Source organism: Ischnura elegans, chromosome X (genome assembly GCF_921293095.1).
Source record: "Ischnura elegans chromosome X, ioIscEleg1.1, whole genome shotgun sequence".
Taxonomy (NCBI): domain Eukaryota; kingdom Metazoa; phylum Arthropoda; class Insecta; order Odonata; family Coenagrionidae; genus Ischnura; species Ischnura elegans.
In genome coordinates, this window is record NC_060259.1 from 62,268,788 (window position 1) to 62,285,224 (window position 16,437).

Consider the following 16,437-nt stretch of genomic DNA (forward strand, 5'->3'; position numbering starts at 1 on the left):
GAAAAACGAGGTCCATGGATAGCTTCCCTGCGATCATCAAAAATTTTCAAGTAGTGAAATGTATTCAAGTAGTGATGGTTACTGTATTTTTCATTTGATGTTTTCAACTGGCATCTTCAGTTTGGTATAATATTGACTCAATATCATGTTAGTTACGAGCCAGAGATTCAAATAAAAATGAAGTTATTTTTATTGGTTAACTTTTTTAAATTAAGTGACGTGAATTTCATGCTAATTATTTCAATTTTAAATGTTTCTGTACATGTGAGCATTTGTATGTATGTAGCCCGAAACTGACTATGAATGTATGATTGTCTCATCATCTACTTCCCCGGTAATTAGGATGATTATGTGCTATTTTGTTTGGAAGTATAACTACCATTCAATAGGACTCCTTTGTTATTTCCTTCTCTCCCATCTTGTCATCCCAATCCTTACTGGGTTTCACTAGAAAATTAGGGCAGAAAAATTACGGAATGGTATTTCCCTAATAACTGAAGGAGGAAGTGGGTGCTGCTCCCCCTTCTTTCGTATATGGCTTATCTAATTTAACATCTAAAATTTGCTAGCAATTAATTTAACCCTCCGTTGGTCGCGTGGCGTCTACCAGACGCCGGGTCATTTTATTTTCTTTGCCTAAATCGTATTATTATAGTTGTGACACTCATATTCCTTGTATCTTATCATTTTATGATTCTGCAACAGTCACCAATATGATCAATTATTTTTTCTAATTCGTAGAATTAATTATGATGTTGTTTGTTAATAAATTTTTGTTAAATAATTTTGTTGTTTTTGGAGTCTGGTAGACTCCACGCGACAACTTGAGTTACAAATCGTTACATGCTAATAGCTTCGTGATCTTCATCGCTATGTATTTAAATACGTTTCTAATTGAAACTAACAACTATTTAAAGCATTAAATTTGGGATATGCGTCGTACTTCTATGAATTTTTTGTTGTTATCAATTTAAAACCTGAATGAAACTATTATTGCGAAGAATTCACTATGGTTCTCACATAATTTGAGTGAATTTAGGCGTGCAATACACCGTTTTCTCCTCTGTTGCATACGTTCATGGTGGCTTATTAAATTGATGTCGATGCACGAGATTAGCCATAATCATACATGAAACTATATCGTTGTTACAGCGAATAATTACTTTTCATTATGATATTTTGATTCAAGTTCAACTGAACGCGCTATCAATATTAAATGTCTCCAAAATCAATAATTTCCTCTTTAGTCAAAATTATTTGTTAGATTATTAGCAAAATCTGTACTCTGAAACTATGAAACATATGTTTGCATTTACTGTCCAAATTAAACATGTTGATATAATTTCGATGAAAGAAAAACTGTAAGAAACATCAAAATAAGAAGCATTCAGTGTTTTATTTATACAAATATCTCCGTCAATATTATGCATAAATTTTGTCATTCTTTCATGAAATTAAGTATTCAATGAAGTGTTTATTGCAGTTATAATAGTTATTTCTAATTTTATGCATTTTGTATTACCATTCCAAAATCTCATACCTTCCCGCCACGGGTTTTTGTATAGATCAATGCTATAAGGTTTTGAAGAATAAAAAATAAACATTTTCCTCAAATTTTTAAATTAATTGATCAGTAGCCAGGTTTTAACACAATATGAAGAGTAAAAACTACCCTAACGAAAAAATGTATTTTTATACTCCGGAAGAGATGTTATATTTATTACAATCAGTTTAGCGAATCGATATGGAAATTTTCGTCGTCATCATGGAACTGAATCTATTGGGGGATAAGGGATTGGAACGGTCTACCATAGGTAGTTTTGTTTTAACACTTCCCGCATAACCGTCATGACCGTCAAGGACCGTCATGAGAATGTTAAATAAAATCGAATTCTAAGAGTCTTTCTCACTCTTGCGAAGTTCGGGTTAAGTTTAGGTATATTGTATTACTGTTTATGTGTTTTTAATGTTTTCGTTTTTTATCATTGCAACGTCAATTATAAATTTGGGTAATACTAATCTATTCTACCACCCAACCGAATGTTCGACTTGTAACTCTATTTCAAATAATACTATAACCAGCAGGTCACCCGGCGTTGCTCGGGACAGATTGAGTACACACAGAAGAGCGTGTCAAGAGGGGGGACTACCCGGCAGGATATACAACCGCAGAAGTTGTATGATGTGTCGTAACAAACGGTAATGAGAACACAACGCAAAGGACGTGTTGGATCCTATCGAAAGGAGAACTGCGACATTTGAGAGTATGAGATGCACTTATGCACTAACTTTGGTCGTAATCCGTGTAGTTGTATGGGAACGCACAATGGACAGACAAACAGACATCCTCTTTTGTACGTATAGATTAGCTGAGTGGGCAAAATTTCCAAGTTTTGTCGTGTAAATTATTTATTGTGAATATTTTGGTAGTCAAATGAAAAATAACCAACTTATTGTAATTATTGGGGTGTGATATATGATTGAAAGAGGAATGGCGCCCTTTGAACGATGACGACGTATAAAAATAAGAAATATCAAACATTCTTTTTTTAAATTCATTGGACTCTTATAATTATAAACAATAAATTTGAAGTTACATCTCTATCGCAAATTGTGACAGTTATCAAATTGAAGCACATCATGCTAGAAAACAGTATAATTATAATGTACCCGTTCAATTTTTATTTTACCTACCTTCATAATCAGTGGTGCGGCGAGGGGGGATTTTGGGGGATAAAACCCCCCCAGGGCTCAGATAAATTTTTAAGTTAATTCATTTTACTTAATGGATTAGAATTACTTATAGAATAGTGTTAGGATTAATCAAATATTTCTCAGGAGGCCGTAAAACTCGCCATTTTGAACCATTATTCTTAAAAATTTTCTAAAGGAGGGCCCCTGCAACTCCTGCTTACCCTGCCGGGTATGCAATACCCCACACCCCAAAGTATTAGTTGTGCCTAAAACCCCCCTAATTCTTAGCTGCGTCCCTGTTCATAATTATAAAATACGCATATATATTTCTCCTTTAATTGATAACGATTCCCAAAAAAATTTCTTGCACTGAGTATAATAGTACTAATAATGGCCGATAACAATTTAGCCCCTAAACGTCGGTGGTTGAGAGAAAGCTTATTGAACTTTTTAACGACTATAACAAAGTAATTATTTTATGACTTGACTTAGAAAGAGATGTCAAGCAACATAAACAATACTGGCGGTCGTTAGGGGGACAGTACGCCAAAAACGTTAAGCTTACAGAATTTTCATTTTTTTGCTCAAAATTCACCGAAAATCACGTGGGAAACGAAATTCGAATACAAGAATAAGAATGTGTATTTATATTTCTTTCCATTTGGTTCCAATGGTTTCCAATTTCTTTCCAATATTTCAACTGTATGTGACCATTGTCACTAATTTTAATATGCAAAATAAAAAAGGTCTGCTGGCATTACTTACGAACTTAGCACGTATTTCTTATAGAAACGATTCAGGGCCTATTCCAGGGCCTCATGGGCCCTGCGGAATTATGGAAAATAGTTTACGTCCTATTCTCAGACCTACTGAATATCCACACAAAATGTCATAGGAATCGGTCGAGTCGTTTCGGAGAAGTTACAAAAACTTACATGAACTAAGGTTACAAAAACTGTGACGAGAGAATTTTATGTATTGTAAAACAATATTATCAAGAAGCCATACCGTACAAGCTCATCAAGAAGTCATACCGTGGGAGGGATATTTACTCTACGAGATTGATCAACTAACCCTCAGTCGATCATTTCCCACTTATCCTGCATCGCATCCCATGTCGGCATACCACTCGAAATCAAAACCGTCCTTCTGTAATTCACGCATCAGCTCATTGCTATGATTCGCTCTCTTTTATTCTCGGCGGTGTTTCAGAGGCGTCGTTGACTATTCTCAAGGTCTACATTTTAGCGTGGAGCTCTATTTGCTCTTCTTGCTATGATGAGCGTGAATATGCCATTGGGATGTCATCCTGTACGTACATTGTATTATTCTTTTTATTACCCTCAGATTGTACACCAATCCCTCAATTTTCCTCTGAGATGCGTTTCAGTATTTGGGACGCGATCTCTTCCGCTACATTTTCTTCTGTGGTGGTAAATTCTAATATGCTGGTGTTTTGATCCGAGCTGTTTTTTTTTACTGAGTTATATTATTTGCTGGACGTTTTGCCTTCAATTTCTTAATGACAAGGATGCAATTTACGAAAATGAACCGTATAAAAAAGCTTGTATTTTCAACAGCTTGCACATTTTTGTTCAAGTCCTAAGCTTTCGTTAAAATTGGCATTTTTGTGTGTCCGAGTAAAATGCTAAATCGAGTTATATGCCGTATTCTAATCTACGACGTGAACGGCGAAATAACTCGCTGTGATTGACGTAGAAAAGAATCCACCAGGACATGTAATCAAACTAAGAACCTATGTCTTTATGTGGTCCAAACCAAGAAGAATGCATGGAGGAGGCCCAATTCCATCCCATAGAAGGCTGATACCTATTGCCAATTCGGTTGTATTTTAATCGGCTTTCGAAAATGTCCGTGGCGCGGTGATGAGTCCAATGCAATCTACTTATTTCCAATATTTTGCCAAACGGCCGTTGCAAAGGCGAAGAAAAGTATTAAAGAGTCGTGAATTTGATAAATAAAATCATTACGAATGTAAATTTTGGTTGACTCCCCCTAATTATACTTATTTCCTCGTGAAACTCGGATCAATTTGTCCGTTAGCGACGCGAGTGGCTACTTCTGTAAACCCATTTAAATGCGCGGTGGTTGACAACACACTTAAAGGCCGACTTGAGGAACTTCTTTAGTGATATTCGTGGTCCAAACCGTCGAACCTGTGCACCGGAAAATATCCATGCCCTTGTCCCACCTGCTTCTCCCCAACCGTATCCACAGCCGTTATCTTTCTCCAGCGATTTGTCTATACTACCTTATCTCTATTTTTCTGGCGATCGTTTCCGTTCTGACAGGCTAGTCAGGGGAAAGGGCTTGGCTGGCCAGCCAACGGAGCCTAGGGAAGATCTGTGGTCTCAATTCCGCTCGGATAAACCCGTCCATATGTCGGCCTCCACGATAACATGGTCCCACACGCTCCACATCCTTGCTACGGAGCTTTTGTCCCCCCTGGCTGTCCTGCGTGGGAGGTTTAGTTTCTGCGTCGACGTTTGAGCGCATCCTTCGCCTCTGTCTCGTATATCTACATGATATCCTGCGAGTCACCGCCAGTGTGTTGGACAGGAGATTAGTATTTTCGCCCAACATTCAGTGAACTACACGTTAAGATGTGTGGTGCTGCTGCTATGATACGTGCTCATGAAAGGCTGGTGTTTGATCTCACAACGTTTGTTCATCCCGCTTTAGCAGTATAATAACCCAAAGCTGCTTCACATCACGTCACAAACTGAGGGCCGGTAGTAATGATTCGCATTCAGCTACCTTAAGTGCCATTATACGATCTAGTCCATAATCTTTAGTAAGGGCACAACCACTAGTAAGTAGTTACACTGCCTGACGAAATACCAGGTTTTAAATCGCTGTGACATCTGTAGTCTTATATCCTTCAAGGGAATGACGAATTTTTTAACCTATGCGTCGTCTTATCTATTTACCTGATTTTATGATCATCGTCCACATATCAATTGTGTAGGGTCTCTAAAAATGTCTTTGACGCCGACTTTACACTGTCTTCTCCGATTCATATTTCGAAGTAACTCCTTGAAAATAAATATTATAAGAGTTCAACGATAGTGAAACTTCTGTGCTCGTCCTAGTTGTTGGTGTAGATTCGTAGTAACGATTAAATTTTCGTATCAAACTACTACGTATATTTTTAATTTTCGTAATATTATTGATCAAGATAGGGCGGTAAGACAGTCGATTCAAAACAGTGTACAACCTCATTCCAAAGATGCCTGTATGTACATGTATATTTCAAGTACTATATTTGTACTAATGTTGGGCGCTTTATTTTTCAACCGCTAGTGTCGGAGTAAGAAGTTTCGTCTCCGGGTGCAAGAACTTCGCCTGCGTTAACATCTATTAATGAATGTGTGACAGTGATGAAGACTATTTTCATTCATCATGTTTAACTCGTTTTAAATCGATGATGAAGACTATTTTCATTCATCATGTTTAACTCGTGTTAACTCGAGAATAAATTTTAACAATGAATTACACTGAAACATATACTTTATTTAATTTTTATAACTCATAATTTTTAATTCAACTAACGGGGATAATATATTATTAGTAGAGATACGTGAAAATCGCACTTTCATTTTTATTTTATCGCACTTTCAATAACGGTTTATCGCATTTTGTAGCGTCTATTTTTTATTTTCATAATGGGGTAGATGACGATAAAAAGTAGTGAAACACAGTTTTATGACAAAATACAGAATATTTTGAATAACTATGTTGTAGTACAATAATAAATTAAGGAATTAGGCATATAGTGGCGGAGGTGTAGCTTGCCCGCGCCCACTTGTAGTTCGCAGCCTTGTAGAGTCCCAGCCAATTAGCAGCAGGTCAGTCGCTCACATGCTTTAAGCGGTGAGTGTCAGCGGTGCATTTAAACTGCGCTCGGCACAAAATGTACGAATTTTCCCGTCGAAAAGGCAAATTTGCGTAAAAGTATCATAAAAGTCCAGTCATCGATGTCGCATTTATTTGCGCTCATCGCATCTATATCGCATTTATCGCATTTGCGATTTTCACGCATCTCTAATTGTGATGTACTCCGTCATTCCATTGTAGAGTTGTTAAAGTGGAGGCTCGTCTTTGATTCAGTCCATCATAAATTTGAGCAAACTGTTTCTAAGCAAAGTGGTTGAAGGAAATTATTATGCCCCGGACTTAATATGCGGTGTTCAGTGCGCGTGATTTTGGGTTCCCTCCTGTGATTTAGGCCAATGATGTGCTAGTAGTCTCCTTTCACTTCAGCATTTCCAAATCTACATTTCACCTCGCTATGGCGTTGTGAAATATAAGTGTGAATGTTAAAATACCACTTCGGCTTTTCTCGCTGATTTAACGACAATATAGGACAATAAAGGGCTAGCTCCCATGCGTCTATCTTCTATTAAATCAATAGCAGCTATTATATGTTAAGCTATTTTAGGACTGCATCGAAAACTTCAGCTCTTTAATGGATCGCAGACGAAAAAAATCATTTTTAAATTTGCATTTTTGTCATCTCGTAGCGATTTGGAAATCCGTCTTGTGTACGGCGATCATTTTAATTAAGGGTAAGCCTTAAGAAAAGATTTATTCTTTTGAGTAAAGGTTGAATTGAATTATCTCTTATTATCATTCGGTTAGATTCGGTAAGAAGGTATTCGGTGCCCTTGAATTCGCTAGATTTTTTATTTTTTTTAGATATGAATAAATAAGTAAATGTATAATGTAAACCCCTAAGCTATTCTTTAAGAATTATTCTTAGAAGATTTGGTTTGGGAAGGTTTTTGTTTCTCTTGTGGATGGGTTTGTAGTGTGTAGTGTAGGGAAATTACATTCCGCATTAAGGCTATCAGTTTTGGTGTAGCCATGCTAGTTTTTGAAAGGAGATATCTTTCTATTTTATCCTTTCCAAATTAAAACTGGATTGTTCAGAAATTATTTGGATTTGACATTGTTCCCCTCTGCACTGGATCTTCGTCTCGTGGTGATTTTATTTTGTGCGCTCAGGAAAATCCTGGCTCAGTGAAATTGTTTTTGCACATAAAGCGAATATTAAAATGCACAGTAAGAGTTAAGTTTGTGGAAATGATGTAAAATATCATCGAGTTCGACACGTTATAGGCTGCCAGAGAAAAGTACATTAATTCAAGGATACTCGCCGGTATGATTTCTTTTGGATTTTATCGAGCTGGAAAAGGGATGATATCTATTTTTTTTAGAAACAATTGCAGTTTTCCCATACGTCAGCAAATTTTGCGGCTCGAGTAGAGATTTTATATCTATCGACAGGCTTCGATTTATAGGTACATAGACACAATCAAGCTTCATTTAAACGGGAAGTGGAGTCATCAAAAAGTTCTTTTTGAATTGTTCTTGATGACGTAAAAGGCCGTTTAGGGTAATTGAAAGCCTGAAAATGTTGTGAGGAAAACAGTGAGTTGTACTTTTATTTTTATTATTATTTTCATGTTCATATTGCATTTAGAAATGTAGATTTGATGGAGATGGATTTATATTCCATTCTTATATCAATAGTGCATTGAGTATTTTATTACATCCTTACCTGCTACCATTTCTTGATTTATCTCATGAAGGAGTAAGTTTCTTCTTATGTCATCAAAGAGTTTTTTCCAAATTAAGAAAGGAATTTACTCGTAGGTTGGGTTCATGAACAATTTTACCCCGTAAAAATATCCCCTCTTGTATTACCAATGGGCCTTTTCAATTTGTAAGTTGTAACTTGTACGTTGGTATTGTAGTTTAGAAGGTGAAGCGTTCATAATTTGTAATGCGGTGTGAGAATACTAAAGCTATTTTCTAAGGTTGTGGGGGGTCCTTTGAAGGATTCAACACTCAGGGGCCGGGACCCAGTACTTCAACTGATACGCCCGCGCACCCGGGGAAGGGAATGGAATGGGAAGGAAAAAGGATGGAGGCGCCGCCGCGGTAGGAGCCCGTCGACGTCTCCAGGAGAGGATGGGGATGGAAGGGTAGGATAGGGAATATCCGTGCCGCTATTGGAACAACAGGGCACACTACTAGCGAAATCATACGATCTTGGAAGATTTTTATATGAAAGAGAAAAATCCAAAGATCATGTCGTTGGATGGTAGTGGTGACAGTGGATTCGGGAACCTAGGGCGGGCCCTCATGGGGTACACTCTCGAGGGCCGGGAATCAAGTCAGAGACTTATACGCCCGCGCCATATCGAGAGGGGGAGGACAGAGGAAGGAAAAAGGATGGAGGCGCCGCCGCGATGAGAGCCCGACAACACCTCCAGGGAAAGGATAGGGAAGGAAGGACGGCAAGGGATATCCCTCGTCCCTATAGAAGCGACCAGGGCCCACTATTATCGAAACCATAATTTTATGTTTCTACAGAAAGGAAAGATTTTCCTATGAGGAAGAAAAATCCTACGATTTTCCGTAGATGGTAGTGGTGACAGCGGAAACGAGACTCCAGGGCGAGCTCGCGGGGATACGCTTCTGGGCCGAGGTCTGTAAGCGCTAGCTTTTCACCTCTGCACCACAGAAGGTGGAGGACAAGGTAGGAAAAAGGAGGGAGGCGCCGCCGCGATAATAGCCCGACGACGCCTCCTGGGATAGGATAGGATTGGAAGGGCAGGGATGAGGAATCCCGCCCCGTCACAGAAGTCCTACTCCTAGCGAAACCATAATTTAATGTTTCTGCATAAAGGAAAAAAATCCTATGAGGAGGGATATTTCTACCATTTTCCGTAGATGGTAGTGGTGACAGTAGTGTGTTTGGCTATTTCACAATGGATAATTCATTTAAGATTTATGTTATAGTCAAATAAATTTTACCGGGAAAAATGACTACTCCCATCCATATTGTGAATAAGGCTATCAAGCTCATATCCACGAGCCGATGTTTTGAAAGTATTTGGTAGCCTCGCTCATGGCTAATTATTCCTCCAAAAAATGTGGCCTGAATGACCAGGGCGCTGGTGTAATGCTATATCATCCAAACGCTTGCGGTTTGCGTGATGGTATTGTGACCTCTAAAAATTTTTCTCGATGAGAAGTTTTTCCTCTCCATGCGTGACCAGGGGGTTTCTCGGCATGATTAATTGGTGGCAACGCCCTTCTGAGCTTTTCCTTTTCTTTCTCATTTGCGTGAATTAGATTCACCTACCCGTGGTTATATAAAAAAAACTCTCTTTTCTCTCGGCAGAGGGTCAGGATGATTTTCTTTCTTCTTCCTAGGAGCATTTTTTTGGTTCGGTAGAAGTTGATATTTCAACATGTGTTCAGTTCATGGCAAGGCCCTGCAGGTACGTAATGCTGGTAGGCTTTACTTAAGGCTGTTTTACACGGGACACGTAATTGCACAATGTGACGCGTTTACGAAGGCGCAGTCAAAAGTGCGTCGTGTAAAGCGGTGAATTGCTAGAACGCAGGCGAGAATGCATGGGCGTGAGATGGAAAAACAGCCCCTTGCTTAATTTTGCACTCGTGCAATTGCACGCCAGATTGAGGAAGAAATTCAGTTCTAGCCTGTGTGATTACGTGCCCCGTGCTAAACGGCCTTTAAAGCATTCTCGTACGAGGAAGTAATGAAAATAAATGGAGTAGGGCTAAAGATGGAGTAGGGGTTATGTTTAGATGGAGAAATATGCCCCTCGCTTTCCGTTATGGTCATAATTGTTGCGTGGAAAGTGGTAATTTTCCATTTTGCCTGCTCTGCTCTCTCGCGATTTTATTTTTTCGATTTTATCGCAACTGGATAAGACCTTCGATGACTGATAATAACGGGTGTCAACTCCAAATTCTTGTTATCTAGATTGTTTTGTAATGTTATTGCCTAATGAAAAATGCTTCAATAATAAATGTCAGATTTAAAAAAAGTTTTCCATTCGTATCATGGTTATTCAGAAATTTAGCATTTGTTAAGTTTAGTTTTTTTTCTACGGCAATTTCGCTAGCCAATATGATTGCTGTTTTAGTGAAGAAGGTTTTTATCCTACAGAGTCCAGACTCTACCCCTCGGCGGACTCCATTGCAGTAAGTTATATTATTCATTAGATACACATCGATTGTCTAAGGATAGAATGCAGTTTGAACCCCCAAGAACCTAGAACCTCCGTGTAACGTAAAATTTGAAATGATTTCATGCCCCGGTTAACATTTTGGAATGAAGTCTTTTTTGTCTTATGTGAGCCTTCGGAAGCCATTGCACTATACGTTACCTTGCTAATTGGTTTATTGAATTATTTTTCAATTGGCTGGAGTAGGTTTACTCTTCGTACCTTCAGGCACGACTGTTTCCAGCATAATTTTCAGCACAACCTAGAACAGTGATGTCAGTTGGGTACTTAATGCATACTGGTAAATATGTCGTCGAATGGTATAGGTACTCTGTGGAAATAGTGTACCACCCGCTCAACTTAAAGGATGCTAAGCAGTTGGCTCTTACGACCGTAAAGGCCGTTTTACACGGGTCTCGGAATTGCGCAGGTTAGAGCTGCATTAATTTCTAAAATGGCGTAGAATTGCGCGAATGCATGAACGAAATTAGAACAGGGGCTATTTTGCCGTCTCGCATCCACGCATTCTCGCATGTGTTCTAGCAATTCACCGCTTTACACGACGCAATTATGATTGCGCCTTCGCACGTACGTCAGATTGCGCAATTCCGTGTACCGTGTAAAACGGCCTTAAGATATACGGAATTCGGATTCACGTTCAGATTGTCATGCAACGTGGACCATGCCAGAACTGTCTCGATGAGACCTTTCCTGGAGTACTATGATTACCTATGGATGCTTATTTCCTGATCCGCTCCCTGTGGCTGTGATTAAAGTTGAAGACTAGCCTTTTTTGAAACCCTTTGTGGGCAATTTTTTGAAGGAGTTAATTTGGCATTCAGCTGGTCTCCGAGTAATGGAGTAGTGGTCTCAAACATTCATGGCGCCGGTGGTTTATCTTTTATTCTTGTTTTTTCGGCTCGCGTATTAAAGTCTTCCGCCGCTTGCAAAATTTAGGAAGCGGCCGAGCAGGAGGGCAGGCCGGGAGAGGTGGGATTTCGTCGTCCCCGTGTGTGTCACGTGACCATTGATCCCGGCCCCGTGGGGTGGGGGGAGGTGCTGGATCGAGGGTGGGGGGAGGGAGGGGTGGAGTTGAGAGAAATGTAGGGGTGGTTGGGGAGGGAGTGAGGAAGGGATTGGGGTGGGGTTCAGGGAAATTTAAATGGATGCCTTAAGGAATAGACTGCATGTAATTTTCGTGAAAATTTCCAAGCATGCCATTCTTATTGCAATGCAACATTAAATCGAATCTTGAAGCTTGTATGTGATGGAAGGGCTTAGCTATGAAAAACACTTTGTTACTTCCACGATTTATTTATTTAAATTCCGGTCGAATTTATTTATTTAAACTTTGGAAATAAGGAGATGGTTTTCATTGCTAATATGCAATGCAACAGTTGCTGTTGAAAAGGTTCGGGTTTTCACCGGTTAATGCTTTGGATATCGCATTTAAAAATTCACCATTATTACCTACTTATTCTTAGTTCAACATTTAAAAATCTACCATTATCTATCGACTGTCGTTACCTACCCATTCTTATTTTATCATTTAGTTTACAGTAAAATGCAATGCGACATGTTTACAAATACTAGCATTAAGTATTGTGTAATGTGCTGAGGAAGGGGTTGGGGTACACGGAATTGAAAAGGATGCCTGTAGGAATAGAGTAAATCTAATTTTTATGGAAATTTCAAAATATGCCATTTTTATTGTAAACTGACTGCTTCCTTGAAAAGAGCTCGGGTTTACATCGTTTATTGCTCTGAATATCGCATATAAAAAATCCACCATTTTTTTTAGACTGCCATACCTACCTATTCTTTGTTTAGCACTTAGTTTGTGGTAAAATTGAATACCCCATGTATAGAAAAACTAGCAGGTTGTGCTGTGTAATTTATTAAGATTCGGATGGAAATGAATTAGAATATGGCTACAGGTGAGCTCATTATTAATGGCTTTATTTAAAATGATTGACGAATTTGGCGGTGATGCATATCAGATGGTGTTATTGAAAGAATATATCGCTTTAGTCTGCTCAAAAAGCTGATAAAGTGTGAATTTAAAAAATCGACCAAGGTTCTCAAGCGTGATGTTGCCACTTGCATATCGATCGTCCTGTGTATCTGTCTTAAGTAAGGATTTGGGTGAATATTAATATGTACCATCATCTGCATTATCTTGATTTCCATCTTCCTCTGACATTTGAAAAATTTATCTAATTTCCCATGCTCGCGAGCACTTAGTCGCTTCTTTCTACATCCATGTAATAACTTTGAACGTTCATTTTATATTTCAGCGTGATTGCAAGCTTTGCTTTAACGTTTCCAGTTAAACGATGATCTTTCCGTTTTGACGTAATTTAGACGTTCGTATGCATAATTCATCCATTCTTTCATTATTTCTCAATTTTATGCTTTTATATTTTTTCTTCAGCATGATTGAGCTGTTTTTGTTTTCATTGGAATCACCTTTCAGCCGTAACAAGCATTTAAAAATCTTTGGATTCTGCTCATTCTGAATGGAGTAGTTAATTAAGTACTGTGTCGTAATTCTTTGGTAATACCCGTGACGTTTTCTCTTCCATGTGTTATTTTCTCGATGAAAGATTCAGCAGAACGCTGGAAGTGCTTGTAAATACCTGCCTCAAGCCAAGAGGAAAAGATGTATCGGTGATTTTATTAAGGAAGTGAAAAATGTTTATTGAGGCGGCGCATTTCTCACGGTCGCTCGACTTCTTACGCACGAATAAACGTGTGGTGATTGCCGTGTCCTCTTATTTCCCCGTGACATAATAGAAATATTATTCCATTGATTGCTACTCTGGGAAGGGGACGAGGTAGCCCAGCGAGCCTAGGTCTATTCTATGGTCTGAAAGGGTCCATATCACAAAGCCGAGAGTAAGCGTTACCAGTAAAAAGTATCTTTTTATTTTTAAAATATTTTTAGAGCATCATGAGCAAGGGTTGCATGCTCAAGGGAAGGGACTGAAAGTTGCGAGGGGAAAAAGACAATCAACGTCGACTTTCCGAGCAATCGATTTTTAATGGAAGGAAAACTCGAATTTTCAACAAAAATCGAAATTGAATCAAAAGATCGATTAATCGAAAAAAACTGACGGTTATTCTTTTAATGAAGTTAATAAAGAACCACATTTATTTTACGTTAAAAAACTCACAATATTTATTTGAGGTGTAGAATAAAAACCAAGAATGTACTCAGACTACATGCATTAATGCATTATTTGTAGTAAATATCTACAAGTGCACGCACATTAATGTTTTGGGATCACCCCGAGAAACTATTTGGCTTCATTAAATTTTTAAGAGAAATTGATTGCTTGCGATGGTGATCAAGGTCGTGTATTCCAATTTTACAGGTTATTAACCCATTATAATCCTTTTACTCGATGCGAAAAGGTACTTTGGACGCAAATCTCGCTTTTAATAAGCCATAATTCGTTTCTTTAGGGAATCGCTCTTAAATTTATGCAAAATACGGTCGTATAAGACTCAATGTTTCTACTAATTATATTTCATTATAACTCTCAGATTACGTGTCCAGCACATAATCCAACTTTACGAGCGTGTTTGTTTGAAGGAGGGCCCCGTCACAGGAAAATACAGACTTGATACTTCAGCACCAAATATGACTTGTCTTTGACGAATATAAAATTATGATCGCAGCTAAATCCTATAATTTTGAAGGTTTCTATGTATGACTTGAATGAATGGAAAAGTTTTTAGCCTATTTTTTAAAAATCGTATTTTTTAATTTTGTTCTATGTTTAATCGAAATCGTTAGCATTGACATTTTCATAAATTTTGAGTTTGTTCATGTACTACTTATTAGTGTTCTCGTATTAAAGTCACTTGTGTTTTAATGTAGTTCCCCGCAGGGCTACTTCAGAAGTGACTTAAATTTTTATGAAATAAACTCCGGAGATTCAAGTGTGATGGGGTGGAATTTTTCCATATTGAAATAAAGACTTGCAATTTTCCGCTGTTATAAAATTTATTACGACGTACGTTTAGTGTTACTAAATCATCTTCAAGGTGATGTTTTAACATTGGATTACGTGTAGTACCGTAGTACGACGACGGTTTCAATGTTACTATATCATCCCTTGGGTGTGATGTAGTAACATTGAAAGCTAGGTCGTTATAAATTTTGTAAGCGTGGAAAATTGCTAGTATGCATTCCAATATAAATTTTATTTACTCAACTTATATTTATAGTATTTCTATTATTTATTTTTAAGGCGCATTAAGCAATCGCCACCCTTCACTCTATTTATTCTACATTGCAGCTTGTGTCCAGGAATTTCACCCGAATCTTTCCAAGTGGTGGGTCCGCAATTTGGGAGGTAAGGTCTCATTTGGATTCTTTATTTGAATTGTGTAATTTCTCTTGATCATTTGAGCCATCTAAATCATCTGTTCGTCTCTTAGGCAGTTTTTTTCTAACTAACTGCGAATTCAGTGTATTGCGGGAGAAAAACGAGTTGCCGAGAAAGACGGAAGAATCCCGTTCGGTTAATTTAATCGATTTTAGTAAAATTGAGATTTTGTGGTGTAAAATCTGGTAAAACGCTGTCTTGGAATAATTAAGTAAGCTGTATCGTTTTATTCGGGGATTGCTCTTTTATTTATTCTAGTTACAGACTTATAGGTCTGAAGTTTTGTTCTTATTACATATCAGTGCGGCTCTCAGATTAAGTGCATATAACATCTGACCGACAATCGGGAGATGCTTGTTCGAATCTCGGTTGAACCAAATATTTTTTCATGGGGGAATTCACCCTTGTTGTACTTACGACATGAACACGTTCCGCTATTGATGATGCTGACGTCAGAAAACCGATCGATTGAGTTTGAACTTTGAACTATCGTTTCTAAAAGTCTGTGTGAATATATGCCCCACTCTCAAGTTGAATGAATCGGGCGAATTACTGGTAAGAACACTGCAGGGTTGTCACAAAAGGCACAAAAACTTCGGCTCTCGCTAAAAGAGGCGTGCGTGGCCAAGAACCGATGAGGAAGACTTTCAATGAATCAACGGAGCTAGAATACCCAGAGTCAAACGGCACAAGGAGACCCTGTTGAAGGATATTAAGATGAAGAACCTCGTGTCCACGCTTGCAACTGTGATCGGTGCCAATGTAAACGACCTGTATGTATGATGTCTCCATGTTTCTGGGTTTCACCGCGTGGATTTTCTTTTTGACGACAGTTTCTCCGGTATTCCAACCGGCGTCTTCAGGTCGACCTGAAGACGCCGCGCCGGTTGGAATACCGGAGAAACTGTCGTCAAAATGAAAATCCACGCGGTGAAACCCAGAAACATGGAGACATCATCTAGACAACGCCGCGGAAAACTACGCATCAACGACCTGTATGTAAATAGATCAGGTCTGTATTTACATATAGACTTTATCTATAGACTATATATTTAACGAAATAATCATATCCACAGCCTATTTACGTACTACAGCCTACTACAGTCTATCAAGGAAGCAGCTAGGAATTAAGGGGGGTTTAAGGCGCAATTAATACTGGGGGGGATACGGAATACTCGCCAGAGTAAGCGGGAGATGCAGGGGCCCTCCCCAAAAACAATTTGAGATAAATGTTTCAAAATGATGAGTTTTACGGCTGTGTGAATTTTTTGATGTTT

The 16,437-nt window shown here is 38.4% G+C and overlaps 1 protein-coding gene across 13 annotated transcripts in view; it reads left to right on the forward strand.

Annotated features, from left to right (window-relative positions):
* LOC124170630 (plasma membrane calcium-transporting ATPase 2) overlaps positions 1-16,437 on the forward strand; it is a 611,417-nt gene that overhangs the window by 64,344 nt on the left and 530,636 nt on the right. For 11 of the 13 annotated variants that reach the window (XM_046549474.1, XM_046549473.1, XM_046549486.1 and 8 more), the window contains exon 2: positions 15,071-15,127. The exons of the other annotated variants lie outside the window; for them this stretch is intronic. The gene's annotated coding sequence lies outside the window, so the exon portion shown is untranslated. The remainder of the gene's footprint in view (positions 1-15,070; positions 15,128-16,437) is intronic. 13 annotated transcript variants of the gene reach the window in all.